The sequence below is a fragment of the Euprymna scolopes genome, chromosome 3 (genome assembly GCF_053919585.1).
Source record: "Euprymna scolopes isolate OS-2025 chromosome 3, ASM5391958v1, whole genome shotgun sequence".
NCBI lineage: Eukaryota > Metazoa > Mollusca > Cephalopoda > Sepiida > Sepiolidae > Euprymna > Euprymna scolopes.
In genome coordinates, this window is record NC_136484.1 from 14,683,545 (window position 1) to 14,699,166 (window position 15,622).

Consider the following 15,622-nt stretch of genomic DNA (forward strand, 5'->3'; position numbering starts at 1 on the left):
CGAGTTCGTTTTTTTTTACTGTGCCACTTTATCTTTTTTTTATTTTTATTTATTTTTGAGTGAGCCTTACATAACAAAAAATATGTTTAGAAATAGTTAAATGGAATTGTAGAAGGCGGTACAATGCAGAAGTAATGGAAAGACACAAGCTGAAGCAGGTGAGAAATTTATTAATACAACTTATAAATACATGTGTACATATTCATATTTCATATACGCAGTATATTTATATTTGCACAGTGGTTACCTGGGAAAGTCGGTCTGGTGGTATGTCCGTGTAATATAATATTTCGAGAAAGATCTCTTCGTCAGATATTTACTTGACTTTGACAAACGTGTTTAGAAATACATGTTACAAAAGTCAAGAATGACTTTATTAAATAAATCACCAAAGTCACCATTCGCAAATACACTGAGTAACACAGAGTCAAAACATATTTTACGTCTTGTTCTGTTTTGTTTTTGTTTTACGGCATATCAATCCTTTTTCGTGTTATTTAATGCCGAATCGAGTAATTTTGTAACATTTATACAGCTTCACGTTATAGTTATTACTTATGTTTTGTTCGTTTTATTTTGCTTCTTTTACAGGAAGTCATCATCTTCTAATGCCCACCGACAGGGCATACATATTTAAATACTATAAAAAATGGACACAACAATTTTTTTAATATGAAATAAAACACTTTGTTTCATTACTTACGATTTAATTTATTTAAAGAAATATTTATTTCCTATTTAAAGATTTTCAGTATATTTTATTTAACTAAAGAATTTTTCCATTATTTTTATTACATTGTTAGGTGAAGTTACAGAATAGTTACCCCCCACCTCCCCATATTAAGAATGGCTTTCAACATGATTCTTACAATAGCGCTATCAAAGATTTTTTTCCCCTTATTTTAAAACAAATTATTAAAAAAAGATACAAGACCATTAAATTTTTTTTCATTAAATCGCTATTTAGGTGAAGGTCCAAAATAGTTAACCCTTCTCCCCATAACCGTTTTTTTATGCAGTAAAATACTTTGTTTCCATAATTATGGTTTAAATAAATATTTATTCCTTATTTAAAAGATTTACAGAATATTTTATTTAACTGAAGAAATATTTATTGTTCATAGATGTATTTTCCCTTATTTTTTTACATTGTTAAGTGTAGTTTCAGAATAGTTACCCCCCTCCCCATATTAAGAATGGCTTTCAACATGATTCTTACAATAGTGCTATCAAAGTTTATTGATTTTTCTTATTTAACAAAAATTATAAAACAGATACAAGAACATTTTAAACATTTTTTTTTCATTAAATCGTTATTTAGGTGAAGGTTCAAAATAGTTAACCCTTCTCCGCATAACCGTTTTTTTTATGCAGTAAAATACTTTGTTTCAATAATTATGGTTTAAATAAATATTTATTCCTTATTAAAAGATTTACAGTATATTTTATTTAATTGAAATCTATATCAATAATTCGACTTAAAAGTATTTGTGAATTTCCAAATCTTCATTAAATAAAATTCAAAATAAATAGAAAAGTCTATTGCATATGTAAAAGTTGACGGTTGCTTCTTTAACTTCATTAAAAGCTATCAAAGTCAACCAAGAGCTGCTCAATATTCTGGCTTATTGGATCATTTAGCAAGGAATGAAGATGGTTATTCTGGTGTACCAGTTATTTTACCATCTACATTTACAGGAAGTCCTAGGAATCTACAACAGCTTCATCAAGATGCAATGGCAGTTTTCTGTGACCTATTCATTACTCACACGTGTAATCCAAAATGTCCTGAAATATTAAACAACTTGGGGTCATCAGAACTTTCACAAAATCGATGTCAACAATGTCACAGTTTTTTAAAATTCACAGTCTGACTCCCAAGAACCTGCTGACTGACCACTATTCTCACTCCAAGCAGCTGATCGACGTCCCTGTCACTGCCTCAATCATCACCAGCACTTCCTGACAATACCAACAGCATTAGTTACGATCGCATTGACCTTCAATAAAAGTTTAAACTAAAGTTATTTCTTTATTCTACTTGCTTCCATACATTCATATTTGTAATATAACAATAAGGAATTTCTTACTGATGTGTTTTAAAAGATTTTAACTACCGTGGAATTTCCACGGGTCCTGCTAGTTATTATAATTACTTTTATTTTTTGTTGTGAATTAGTGCAGCGGGCAAATTATTCCTTGATAGAGGATTCATTCTATAATAATACATATCCAATCTGCATCAGTTAAAATATCATATTTAAACATATTGTATCGCTGAGCAACGACGGGCTGCCAGCTAGTATATATATATATATATATATATATATATATATATATATATATATATATATATATATATATATATATATATATATATATACTCCTATAAATTCGGTTTTCTTTTGTGTGTATCGATATTCATATTAAAAAAAAACTCTTTTCTATTTATTTAAAAAGAAAATACAATCTTGGTTGTGGAATTGCATTCACTAAGAAAAGATCTAGCTAATTTGAATATTCTTTTAAACATTCATTTTAATTAATTCCCTATTAGTTGCTTCGGTTTTCTAATGGGATAATCATCTTTAGTTAACTATTACGTGTAATTATATTCATGCAGATATTCTACATGATTTATACTTGCATAATATTTTCGTAAAAGGTTTTAGTAAACACGAAATTGTTTCCCTATATATTTATGTATACGTATATATTTTTGTTAAACAAATCTATCTATCTATCTATCTATCTATCTATCTATATGTATATATATATATATATATATAAAAGTGAACGTGACTGTGTGTCTGTTTGTCTGTCTGTCGGTGTGTCTGTGAACATTTTCCTTCGCAATAACTCTGTTAATTTGCAGTCTACAGACTCAAAATTTGATATACAGAGTACTGAGATTTGGGAAAATCTACGTGATCGGTTTTCGGCCAGAAATTTGGCTGTTAAGGAGTCAAAGTTCAACGATTTGACCTTTGAGAACTCTACCAAACTCCTCCGACAATTTTGGGTCCACACACTTGAAATTTTAGATATAGGGTGCTTGGACATGGGTTTAACTTAATAACTCAATTTGAGACCAAAACAAATAATTTGAATGGGTCATAATAGGGGTCAAAGTTAAAAAATTGACCTTTTTTTTTTTTTTTTTTGCTCAGCATACACCTCCAAACATCCGGGCAACGCCGGGCAGCCATGCTAGTCTATATATCTACAAAAGTGAAAGTGTGTGTGTGTGTGTGTGAGTGTATGTGTACATTTCCCTACGCAATAACTCTGTCAATTTTTAGTCTACAGACTCGAAATTTCATATATAGAGTACTGAGATTTTGGGAAAATCGATGCGATCGGTTTTTGGCCAGTAATTTGGCGATTAAGGGGTCAAATTCAACGATTTGACCTTTGAGAACTTTACCAAACTCCTCCGACAATTTTGGGTCTACACACTTGAAATTTTAGATATAGGTTCCTTTGACATGAATCTAACTTAATCCCTTGATTTGAGCCCAAAATAATAAATGTTAAGGGGTCATAATAGGGGTAAAAGTTAAAAAAAATTGACCTCTATGGCTCTTCCAAATTACTCAGACAATTTCTGGTCTAAATAAATAGTAACTTGGACATGGGTAAGACTTTGTATTTTAATTTGAAACCGAAATAATAAATGTCAAAATTGGGATCAAAGTTAAAAAAAAAATGACATGTGCGGTCTCTACGAAATTACTTAGACAAATTTTGGTCTAAACATTTGAAATCTTACATAAAGTGTATTCATACATATATGTATATAGGGCCCGAGCAAAGCCGGGCTGAACTGCTAGTATAAATCTATAAAATGTCTATCTATGTGTGTGTCTGTGTACATTTCCATACTAAATGAATCTGTCTATTTTCGGTTTAGAGACTCAAGATTTGACATAAGGAGTATTGAGATTTGGGAAAATCTTTTTAATCGGTGGTCGGCCAGAAATTTGACTGTCAAGGAGGTCAAAGTTCAAATTTTTTACCTTTTAAAACTCTACCAAACTTTTCCGCCAATTTTAGGTCTAAACACTTGAAATTTTAAATGTAGGTTACTTGGACATGGAGCAAACTTTATAATTCGACTGGAGCCCCCAAGAATAAATACTAAGGGGTCAAAATTGGGGTCAAAATTAAAAAAAATGCACTTGCGGTCCTAAGAAATTACTCAGGCAAATTTTGGTCTAAACATTTGGAATCTTACATAAAGTCGATTAATCGTTTTTCTTTTGCTGAAAATTTAGCGTCCAAAGGGTCAAAGTTAAAAAGATTTTACTTTTGCGATTTCTAGCAAACTATTAAGCCAATTTTGGGTCTAAACATTTGAAATTTTACATAAAGGGTATTCAGACATGTTTTTTAATCAGATTTTGGGCGAGAATTTGCCTGCAAGAAGTCAAAGTTTACATTGCTGAACTTTGCAGACTCTACCAAACTTCTCCAATTTTGGGTCTAAACATTTGAAATTTTAGATGTAGGTTACTTGGACATGGGTCAAACATTTATTTTAATTTGAGCCCAAAACAATAAATATTAAGAAGTCAAAATTGGGGAAAGTTTTTAAAAAATTTGAAGTCTTCGGTCTCTACCAACTTTTCTCTATGGTAGCTAAGGAAGTATATTATATAGAAAGGCATTACCGTACATATTCACACTTTTTAATATATATATATATATATATATATATATATATATATATATATATATATATATATATATATATACTTCAGAATAGTTTTTATTTAACAATGAGTTGTTATGGAAACGTGAGATTGTAAGGTTTACAAATGCAAATCCTCCTGCTACAGGACTTCTGATGAATTTATTATTTTGACTTTGACTTTCCATGTCTCACTGACTTTAGCAAATAGGGTGCATACCTTTATAAGTATTTGCTAATATTTTCTCTCCTCTGATGAGATGGTAGACATCGAAACCCTATAGGTTAAGAAGATTAATTTTCTAAAGCATTCTTTGTCTTGCTTAGGATAATAAAAATTGTTTGATATGAAACTCAACCACTTCATTTCATTTCAATGAGAGTTTTTTGAAATTCATTGAATCACAATTTAATTAATATATATATATAAGTGAATTTAGTTTACAAACAAATGGCTACACATAAGCATACATGTTTCAGCGAAAACCCAGTAAAGGAGTAAAGGAATCGCTTCGTCAGGTCAAGGACAACTCTGGCTGTTTCAACTCAAACATTGCCAATTTATAACTAGGACTACATCATATTTAAGTGTAAAGGGGGAGACAGGACCTAAAGAGAAAGTATATACATTAAAATGTGATCATCCATTATGTTAATTATATTAATTTATTTATTTATTTTTGTTATTTTCTTTAATTTATAGTGCGTCAAGAGTTTCAAGTAGAGTTTCAATATTATCAGTAAATTCCTAGTTCAGTAGGTAAGTTGTGTAGAATATGAACCCAAGTTTTAAAAAAGGGAACGGCTGTATTCAACTGTAATATGTACATCATAAGTATAATTATATATTAACATTAATATTAATCAGTTAAAATATATAGTTATGTGAATAATTCATTAGGTCACCAACGTTTAAAATAAAATAAATAGTTTACGGTTTTTGAAAAAAGTTTACGATGTAATGAATAATTAACGAAATAATGTCAGTTATATTATTCATTGTAAATGCTTTTTTTTAAACTTACGTATAAAATAAATGGTTAATGTGTAAATAAATTAGTGTCCGTATAATATTACTTTTGTAAATTCTAATGTTTCAAAAATTACGTATAAAAATAGGTGATTAAAGTATAAAAATAAAATAAATTAGGTTCCATGAGGTGACCATTAAAACCTACGTTAAACGATTATGAAAAGTATAATTATCGTAAGATAACTACATTACGATTAAAGATAAATAAAATAAAAATAAAAAATATCTTTAGTTAAAAATTTAACTTATTAGGTATAGGGTATGATTATTTGATGTTAAAATACAAATGTTTAAAATAATTAGCGTTTAGAATAGTTTCAGTATAGAATAAAATTAATTATTTGCAGTCACCTTGTTTCTTATGCCTGCATGAGAAAATGGATATTACTAATTTTAAAGACCGTGACAAACTTTTAAATATAAAACAAGAATCGGCCATCTCCTGCAAGCATTTTCAGATACATACGCTTAAAAAATTAAAAAAACGCCCAAGTTGGTAAATAATATTTTTATAGTTTTTCCAGTTTCCCCCGCCCCTTTTATCCTTTTCCCATGATTAATTTTATTCTATACTGAAACTATTCTAAACGTTAATTATTTTAAACATTTGTATTTTAACATCAAATAATCATACTCTATACCTAATAAGCTAAATTTTTAACTAAAGATATTTTTTATTTTTATTTTATTTATCTTTAATCGTAATGTATTTATCTTACCATAATTATACTTTTCATAATCGTTTAACGTAGGTTTTAATGGTCATCTTATCGAGCCTAATTTATTTTATTTTTATTCTTTAATCACCTATTTTTATACGTAATTTTTGAAACATTGGAATTTACAAAAGTAATATTATACGGACACTAATTTATTTACACATTAACCATTTATTTTATACGTAAGTTTAAAAAAAAATTTTTTTTTAAACGTTAGCATTTACAATGAATAATATAACTGACATTATTTCGTTAATTATTCATTACATCGTAAACTTTTTTCAAAAAACGTAAACTATTTATTTTATTTTAAACGTTAGTGGCCTAATGAATTATTCACATAACTATATATTTTAACTGATTAATATTAATGTTAATATATAATTATACTTATGATGTACATATTACAGTTTAATACAGCCGTTCCCTTTTTTAAAACTTGGGTTCATATTCTACACAACTTACCTACTGAACTAGGAATTTACTGATAATATTGAAACTCTACTTGAAACTCTTGACGCACTATAAATTAAAGAAAATAACAAAAATAAATAAATAAATTAATATAATTAACATAATGGATGATCACATTTTAATGTATATACTTTCTCTTTAGGTCCTGTCTCCCCCTTTACACTTAAATATGATGTAGTCCTAGTTATAAATTGGCAATGATTGAGTTGAAACAGCTAGAGATGTCCTTGGCCTGACGAAGCGATTTCCTTACTGGGTTTTCGCTGAAACATGTATGCTTATGTGTAGCCATTTGTTTGTAGACTAAATTCACTTATTTTGGCTCTGTCTAAACATTGAGCACTCTTTTGGGTGACACACTTATATATTTTGTTTTAAACAAACACATAATTACTACCAATACAATATATATATATATATATATATATAGAGAGAGAGAGAGAGAGAGAGAATATATATATATATATATATATATATATTCTCTCTCTCTCTCTCTATCTATCTATCTATCTCTCTCTCTCTCTCTCTCTATATATATATATATATATATATATAGAGAGAGAGAGAGAGAGGGAGAGGGAAATGGAGCGAGAGAAGAGAGAGGGGAGAAAGAAAGAAATAAAGAGAGTAAGAGGGAGATTTTCGGTAAAGTTGTCCCAATAATTGTCTGTATATATAGAGAGATAGAGACAGCGAAAGAGTAGGAGAGAGGGGGGAGAAGAGAGGGAGGGAAATCGAGAGAAGAAAAAACGAGATATCACATGATAACCACAGATCAATAGATTTACAATAAAGATGTTCTTTAGTTATTTTGATCGTATGTATCTTTAATGTTTTGGCAGATCAACCACAATTCTTGCAGCAAAGCCCCATCCGATCCCCAACCTCATCTACCGCTTATTCATTTTTCTATGCTTCCCTAAACTTCAAATTCAATAAACCTCCCTTAGGGAAAAGGCTTGAAGCCAGGCTTATAATTGTAAATAGTCTATGGCCGGCCACAAACAATGGCTACCTATAAATATATGTTACTAAAAAAAGCAGAAAAATAAACGTTTGCTCTTGACCTAATATGATTAGGTTTCGGCCGCTAACGTTAGCTTTGTATCTTCTCTCTAAATAAAAACGTGATTTTTTGCTTGATGTGTTCGCATACAATATCTAAAAAGAGAATAGACAAATGTGTTCCGTAAGACATTTAAATAATAGGTTGGTGCAAAAATAATGTTATTTTTTTTATGTTCAATTTTATTTCAAAAAACGACATTATTTTTGTATCAATTTAATAGAAAATAATTAAAGACGATGTAATTGCAAGTTTGGGATTACTTGACGCATAAGTGTATGGTTAAAAACTTCGCCACATGCTTCAAAACAAATTTCTACAAATTTTTACGACTAGTCTATACTGACCTTTTTGGCAGGGTAGGATGCCACTGGATTTAAAGTGTTAAAACACTACTGTGAGATGGATAGCTTTCGACCGAAGAAACAGCAAGTCTTCCCCCTTTGTCACAATCATCGCTCATAGAATATGAAGACTAGACTTCGTAGCTTATTGAGGGATAGCCTTTTCTCTTCCCTACAACCTCTTGCACACAGAACAGTTGTTGCTAGTTTATCTCTGTTTTATCGTTATTTCCATGGCAAGTACTCATCTGGACTTCAATGTATGGCCCCCTTTCGCCAAACATTCACGAAAAACACTCCTTTGGGCGTAAACTCTATCAATAATTTCACCCACTTTATCTGTGCCTAAACATAAACGTAGATTCATGAACAAAGCTTCTTTCTTAGAACTGCACCCCTGTGAAACTCTCTTCCCTTTATCTGCTTTCCAGCTAACTACAATAATGCCCTCTTCAAGTCGAATATAAACAAGTTCTTGATGAGCCGTTCACCTTAAGTAATCTAATTTATCAAATTTGCACTTTTAACAATTACTATGATATTGTCCTTTTGACCACTGTACACTTTTTGACCGTTATCCTCGAGTGGCCTCTGGGCTTCGATAAGTGGTTATTCGTTTGTAAAAAACGGGGAAAGCATATTCATATAAGAGAATCTCAGCTAAATAAAAATATACTAGATAAAACAAATACATGGATTAATAAAATTATTTTAAACATTGTATTCACTGTTTCAAACAATATTTTTTTATTTTGAAAAGTAATTCTTCTAAACGAAATTTTAAATATATAAACTCTAATTATATATATATATATATATATATATATATATATATATATATATATATATATATATATATATAGAGAGAGAGAGAGAGGGAGACAGAGAGAGACATAGAGAGAGAAAGAGAGAGAGAGATAGACGTGTGAGTATGTGTTTTTATGTGTGTAAAGTCACTGCTATGTATGTTATTGAACAGTTGCTCGTAAACAATTATTGCTAGCTTATACTACACCTTCACAAGAGGAAATATTGCGGGAGAGAATTATAACAAAGCGTGTATGGGTGCGTGTGAAAATATCAGCTGAAGCTAAAGGATAACTAGCTAGCGAAAATATTCGCAATAGCAGCATTTAAGGCACGTATGCAAAATAGCAAGTGTGCGCGAGCTTGCGTTACAAGAAACCGACAGAGAATACACTACGTGGTCGAAAGAAAAGCGAAGCTCGGGCCGGGTAAGATGGTTCCTTCTGTCATAGTCAGTACCGTTCAAAGAATTTTGTACTTAACATTTTTCTGTTGGACGTGTGCCGGTTAATTTATTCTTGTCCGTCGTCCTGAGAGAAAGCGTTCCTTAAGATATATTCTAAAGCGAATTCTATCCAGAAGTTGGGAGTTCGATCCTCGGTTTTGGAACCTAACAAATATGTACGTATCGTATATGATCTGGTCCCAAATACGAAATCTAATATAAAGGAAAAGATCTGTTTCGTTGTGCCCGATCAGATGTTTCGTGAAAGGTTATATTTGATTTAGTTAATCATAATAATTTATCTTAAGCTATGGTGACCTGTCTTAATGATCATCTAGAACGGAATTGACTTCATGAATATCTCTTTCATATCATCTGTGAGTTCGGACGTTAGTAACGGTCAGAAATTTTGACAGCCACAAATAATTATCCTCTACAGATATCTGCAGATTTAGGGCCTTCGCTGTTGTGGCGTTGTGTTAACTGATGTGTAGTGTAACTACGTTTTACTTGTTATCAGAAATATCTAATGATAATGTTGAAGTGATACCTAATGATAACGTTGATATGATATCTAATGATAACGTTGATATGATAGTTAATATGAACGTAGACATTAAACATCTCTATCCAGTGTGTCACGATGGATAGAGACGTTGAGGCTCTACAGTTCCAGGTGAGCATTGTCTGAAGATAGCGGTTTCAATCCTACCCAGAGCCGGTCAGATGATTCGTTGGCAAAAATATCCAGGATGTCGCGCAGATAAAAATGGAAAGTGAGTTTCTTTGCTTATTGTCTGAACAGTCTACATTGAGAGACGCGTCACTCCCTCCCAAGAGGGGAGGAGAGACAACCGTAAACCTCAACCGCTCTGCTTTAATCCCAAGTTCCAACTCCTCAAGGATCTCCAGCTAACCTGATCACGTGCCTCACACGTAGATCCGAGCAGCTGACCAGACCTTCCGGTAAACTTGTCTATGATCTAGCTTTGTTATATTTTGACAGGTTTTATAAATATTCATCATATCTATCTCTTGTCCACCTCTCCAGTGAGATAGATAGATCGATGGATTGAGATGGACAGATAGCTAGATAGATAGATAATTTATTCTGTTCTATTTTTTTATAACAAGTACAGACAGAGAAACAGGAACCCGGAAGGGAATTCCAAAGTCTGGCAGTCCTTGGGAAGAAAATATTAGAGTGGAGGGCTTTCTTACATCTGGGGATTTTTATTGAGCTATGTTCATGTTCCGTTCTGTCTCCTCTGGGATCTTCCAACCACTCGGTCATATCAGTTAAGATAAAAATGAAATGTAATAAGTCTTCAGACGTACTTCTCCACCGTACCGTATATCGATACTCTAAGTCCAACATAACAAATTCCTGATAAAACGCCCCCTTAAGTAAGACACTTTATCAAATCTACAATACTAACGATTACTACGTTACTATCCCATTGATTACTGTACACGCAAAAACCCTTATCCTCGAGTGGCTTCCAGGCCTTGATAAGTGGTGACTACCATGTAAAAAAAAACGATAACAACTATGGAAGGCAGTAATTACTGAAGATACAGTTAGGCGATTCAGCATTCCTATCCCGTCGCGGTTAACACCTGATGAAGGCCAGAGGAATAGTTGGCTGAAATGTCGTGAAACAATAACTATAAAGATGAGGATAACAGTCCGCAAATAATTAAAGAAAATAGACCACAATAGCATCGCATCTGACCCATCGATATTTGAAATTTTGGTTAGGAAGACTTTTACGCCGACTGCAACCTCAATGACTAAACGAGGTGCACAACCTTATCCGGTCGTACAATACGCTTAAAATGTTTTAATTCATACAGATTACGTATTTATTATTACAGAGCCAATTCTCTGTTCAATATTATATTGTACCTAATATATAGTACTGATTTCTAAAATCTAAAACCTGACTCGGGTGCCATCAGGTAGAATCGAAACCAAAACATTTAGCGTTCCAGCTGCGTTCCCTACCGTTTCAGTTATCGCTAGATAGATAAGAAAAATTTAAATTAAGTCATTTCAACCTACCTTTGAATTTGCGCATGCGCAAAAATAATATAAATATCTCGGCCAGTTGAAATGAACAGCGTGCTTTTCAACTTCCTGACATATTTCTGTATGCGTTATTCATCCATGCAAACAAAGATTTATTCGGTATAAACAGTCCTTGGTATATGGTTACTGTTTTCTGATAATTCTAGTGTTTGCGACCTGTAGTTTAAGAGTTTATCTGTTAAATATTTACACACAGACGCACGCATAAATCTACCCTTTTATTTTTATAGATTTCTAATCCAAATTAATTTAAACACTGTCAACAATAAATCCCGGGCAACGCTGAGTCGGTACAGCTAATTCTAAATATTTTAATTTTTTTTAAGAGCCTTATTTTTATGTAGCAGTTAAGTTAGTGGCGATTTTGGCACGTTTCAAGCGGCTCTCTTTCTCCACCTTTTCCGTTCTGGCTAATTAAGTATGCTGGACGACTCGCTGGACTGATAACTTCAGTTCGGCTAATGTTTATTTTTTTTTATTTTTTCATTGGACCGGTGTGAAATGTGATTAAATGCGAATTCTAACCGGGTAAATGCAACGATGCATAACTGTTGCTTATCGAAGCATTCAGCTTACTGAACCTGGTAGACAATAGAATTACGTATTTCATTTTAACTTCGAGGAAGAGAGGAAACATTCATCTAGAGCAGTAGTTCTCAACGTTTTTTTTACTCATGGACCCCTTTTTCCCTTCTTTTTATCTTAGTGTTCCCCTTCATAACTATTAGTCATAAGACCATCTTCTATTTTTCACTAATATAAATTTTGAGGTTTTAACAAAAGAAATATTATATAATTAAGCTTTATTTTTAAATGAAAACTAATTTAATGCAAATAAAGTATTCTACAACTATAAAAAATTATGATAAGTTTTCTTATGTTTTGCCTGTGGACCCCCAGAAATATTCCATGGACCCCTAGGGTCCATGTGGACCCGGTTGAGAACCTCTGATCTAGTCATTAAGAGCAGTATTCGAAGAGTGTTGTCCCTTTAGAACCTTAGATATGAAGAAAAACTGATGTTTTTAGGACGCGTTCATAAAATCTGCGCGCTTGAGGACGAAAAGGACATTCCATAACGTGACCATGACAGACGTAAGAACCGACCGATCGACATGCGTGCTATCAATGTATTTCAACTTAACTGTGACCGACCAACAAAATAAGCTATTTAAATCCAGGTCTCTTAGAAAGGACATTTTTTACTGTGATTAAATAAAAAACATTACTCTAAAAAAACAAAAAACAAAAACAAAACAGCAGATATTCTCTCTCTCTCTCTCTCTCTCTCTCTCTCTCTCTCTCTCTCTCTATATATATATATATATATATATATATATATATATATATATATATATATATATATATACGGAACAATCACGTTGACACACGGCTTCTCGCCAGATCACCGAAGTTAAGCAACTCTGAGCCTGGCCGGTACCAGATAGGTGACCATTTGAGAAGTCTAGGCGCTGTATGTACCGCGCCGTGTTGTAGAAATTTCCAAGTTTGTATCTGGGAGCACATTCATTAAGTGGGAGAGATTCACCCCCAGTCTTCGTTAAGACATGTACCTAGGAGAGGGATACTCTGATATAAAAACCTGCGGTTTACTGTATACATTGTCCTGTGACATTCGTCTGCACCGACAAAGGTTAGCAGTAATACCAACAAGTATATATATATATATATATATATATATATATATATATATATATATATATATATATATATATAAGTGAACGTGTTTCTGTGTGCGTCTGCGTGTCTGTGTACATTTCCCTACGCAATAACTGTCAATTTTTAGTCTACAGCCGCGAAATTTCATATACAGGGTACTGAGATTTGGGAAAATTGATGTGATTGGTTTTAAGCCAGAAATTTGGCGATTAAGGGGGTCAAAGTTCAACGATTTGACCTTTGAGAACTCTACCAAACTCCGCCGACAATTTTGGGTCTACGCACTTGAAATTTTAGATATAAGTTCCTTGGACATGGATCTAACTTAATAACTTGATTTGAACCCAAAATAATGAATTTTAAGGGGTCATAATAGGAGTCAAAGTTTTTAAAAAATTGACCTCTGCGGTCTCTTCCAAATTACTCAGACAATTTCTGGTCTAAATATTTGAAATTTTACATAAAGGGTATTCAGAGATAAGGCAAGCTTTTTCATCAGTATGGGTTGAAAATTTTTAGTTACCAATATATAAATGTATTTATGTATGTCTGTTTGCATGTCTGCCTTAAACTTTCAATAGAAGCGACGGATTTTACCAAGATCATTATCGTTTTAAAGTTCGACTATTCATACGATAGATATCGAAAAATTGGCTAAAACCGTAAATGTCTTCCCCTTCAACTAGGCACTTTTCTACGGGGAAGGGGGTCACTTTTTTCGCCGATATTTTTAAAAGTTATCCTCCCTTTAGATTGTCTAGCCTTAATTTTAAAAAATGTCGCTTCCGGTTTGGCGGTGGTCGTAACAACATAAACGCTACGTTTGACCCCGTCCTTTTCCTCCTTCGCGGTACGGTTCGAGTCTGCCTTCCTACTACCACTTTTTTTTTCTTTGCTCAACATACACATCCAAACACCCGGGCAACGCCGGGCTGAAATGCTAAATATATATAAAAGTGAAAGTGTCTGTGTGTGTGTGTACATTTCCCTATGCAATAACTCTGTCAATTTTTAATCTACAGACTCGAAATTTGATATATAAGGTACTGACATTTGGAAAAATCTACGTGATCCGTTTTCGGCCAGAAATTTTTCTGTTAAGGGGTCAAGGTTCAACGATTTGACCTTTGAGAACTCTACCAAAGCCCTCGAACAATTTTCGGTCTAAACACTTGAAATTTTCGATATAGGTTCCTTGGACATGGCTCTTACTTATTAACTTTATTTGAGCCCAAAACAATAAACGTTAAGGGGTCATAATAGGGGTTAAAGATAAAAAAAAATTGATCGCTTTTTTTTTAGCTTTTTTGCTCAACATACACCTCCAAATATCCGGGCAACGCCGGGCACCCACGCTAGTATATATATAAAAGTGAACGTGTCTGTGTGTCTGTCAGTGTTTCTGTCTGTGTGTACATTTCCCTACACAATAAATCTGTCAATTTTTAATCTACAGACTCGAAATTTGATATACAGGGTACTGAGATTTGGGAATATCTAGGTGATCAATTTCGGGCAGAAATTTGCCTGTTAAGGGGTCAAAGTTCAACGATTTGACCTTTGAGATCTCTACCAAACTCCTCCGAGAATTTTGGGTCTAAAAACTTGAAATTTTAAGTAAAGATTCCTTGGATATGGATCTAACTTAATAACTTGATTTGATCCCAAAATAATAAATGTTAAGGGATCTAAAAAGGGGTCAAAGTTTTAAAAAATGACCTCTGCGGTCTCTTCCAAATTACTCGGACAATTTCTGGTCTGAACATTTGAAATTTTACATAAAGGGTATTCAGAGATAGGGTAAGCTTTTTAATCGGTTTGGGTCGAAAATTTTTAGTTACAAATATATAAATGTATGTATGTATGTTTGCATGTCTGCCTAAAACTTTCGACAGAGGCGACAGATTTTACCAAGCTTAGAATCTTTTTAAAGTGTGACCTTTCATACGACAAATATCGAAAAATTGGCTAATAACATTAATATCTTCACTTTCTACTAGGCACTATTCTACAGGGGAGGGTGTCACTTTTTTCGCCAATATTTTTGAAAGTTATCATATCCCTTAGATTGTCTAGCCTTAATTAAAACAATGACGTTTCCGGTTTGGCGGTGGTCGTAACAGCATAGATGTCAGGTTTTTACCCCGTTCTCTTCCTACTTCACGATACTGGTTCGATCCTGCCTTCCTACTACCACTCTTTTTCTTTTTCTTTTTTCTTTTGTTCAACAGACACATCCAAACACCCGGGCAACGCCTGGCCGAAATTC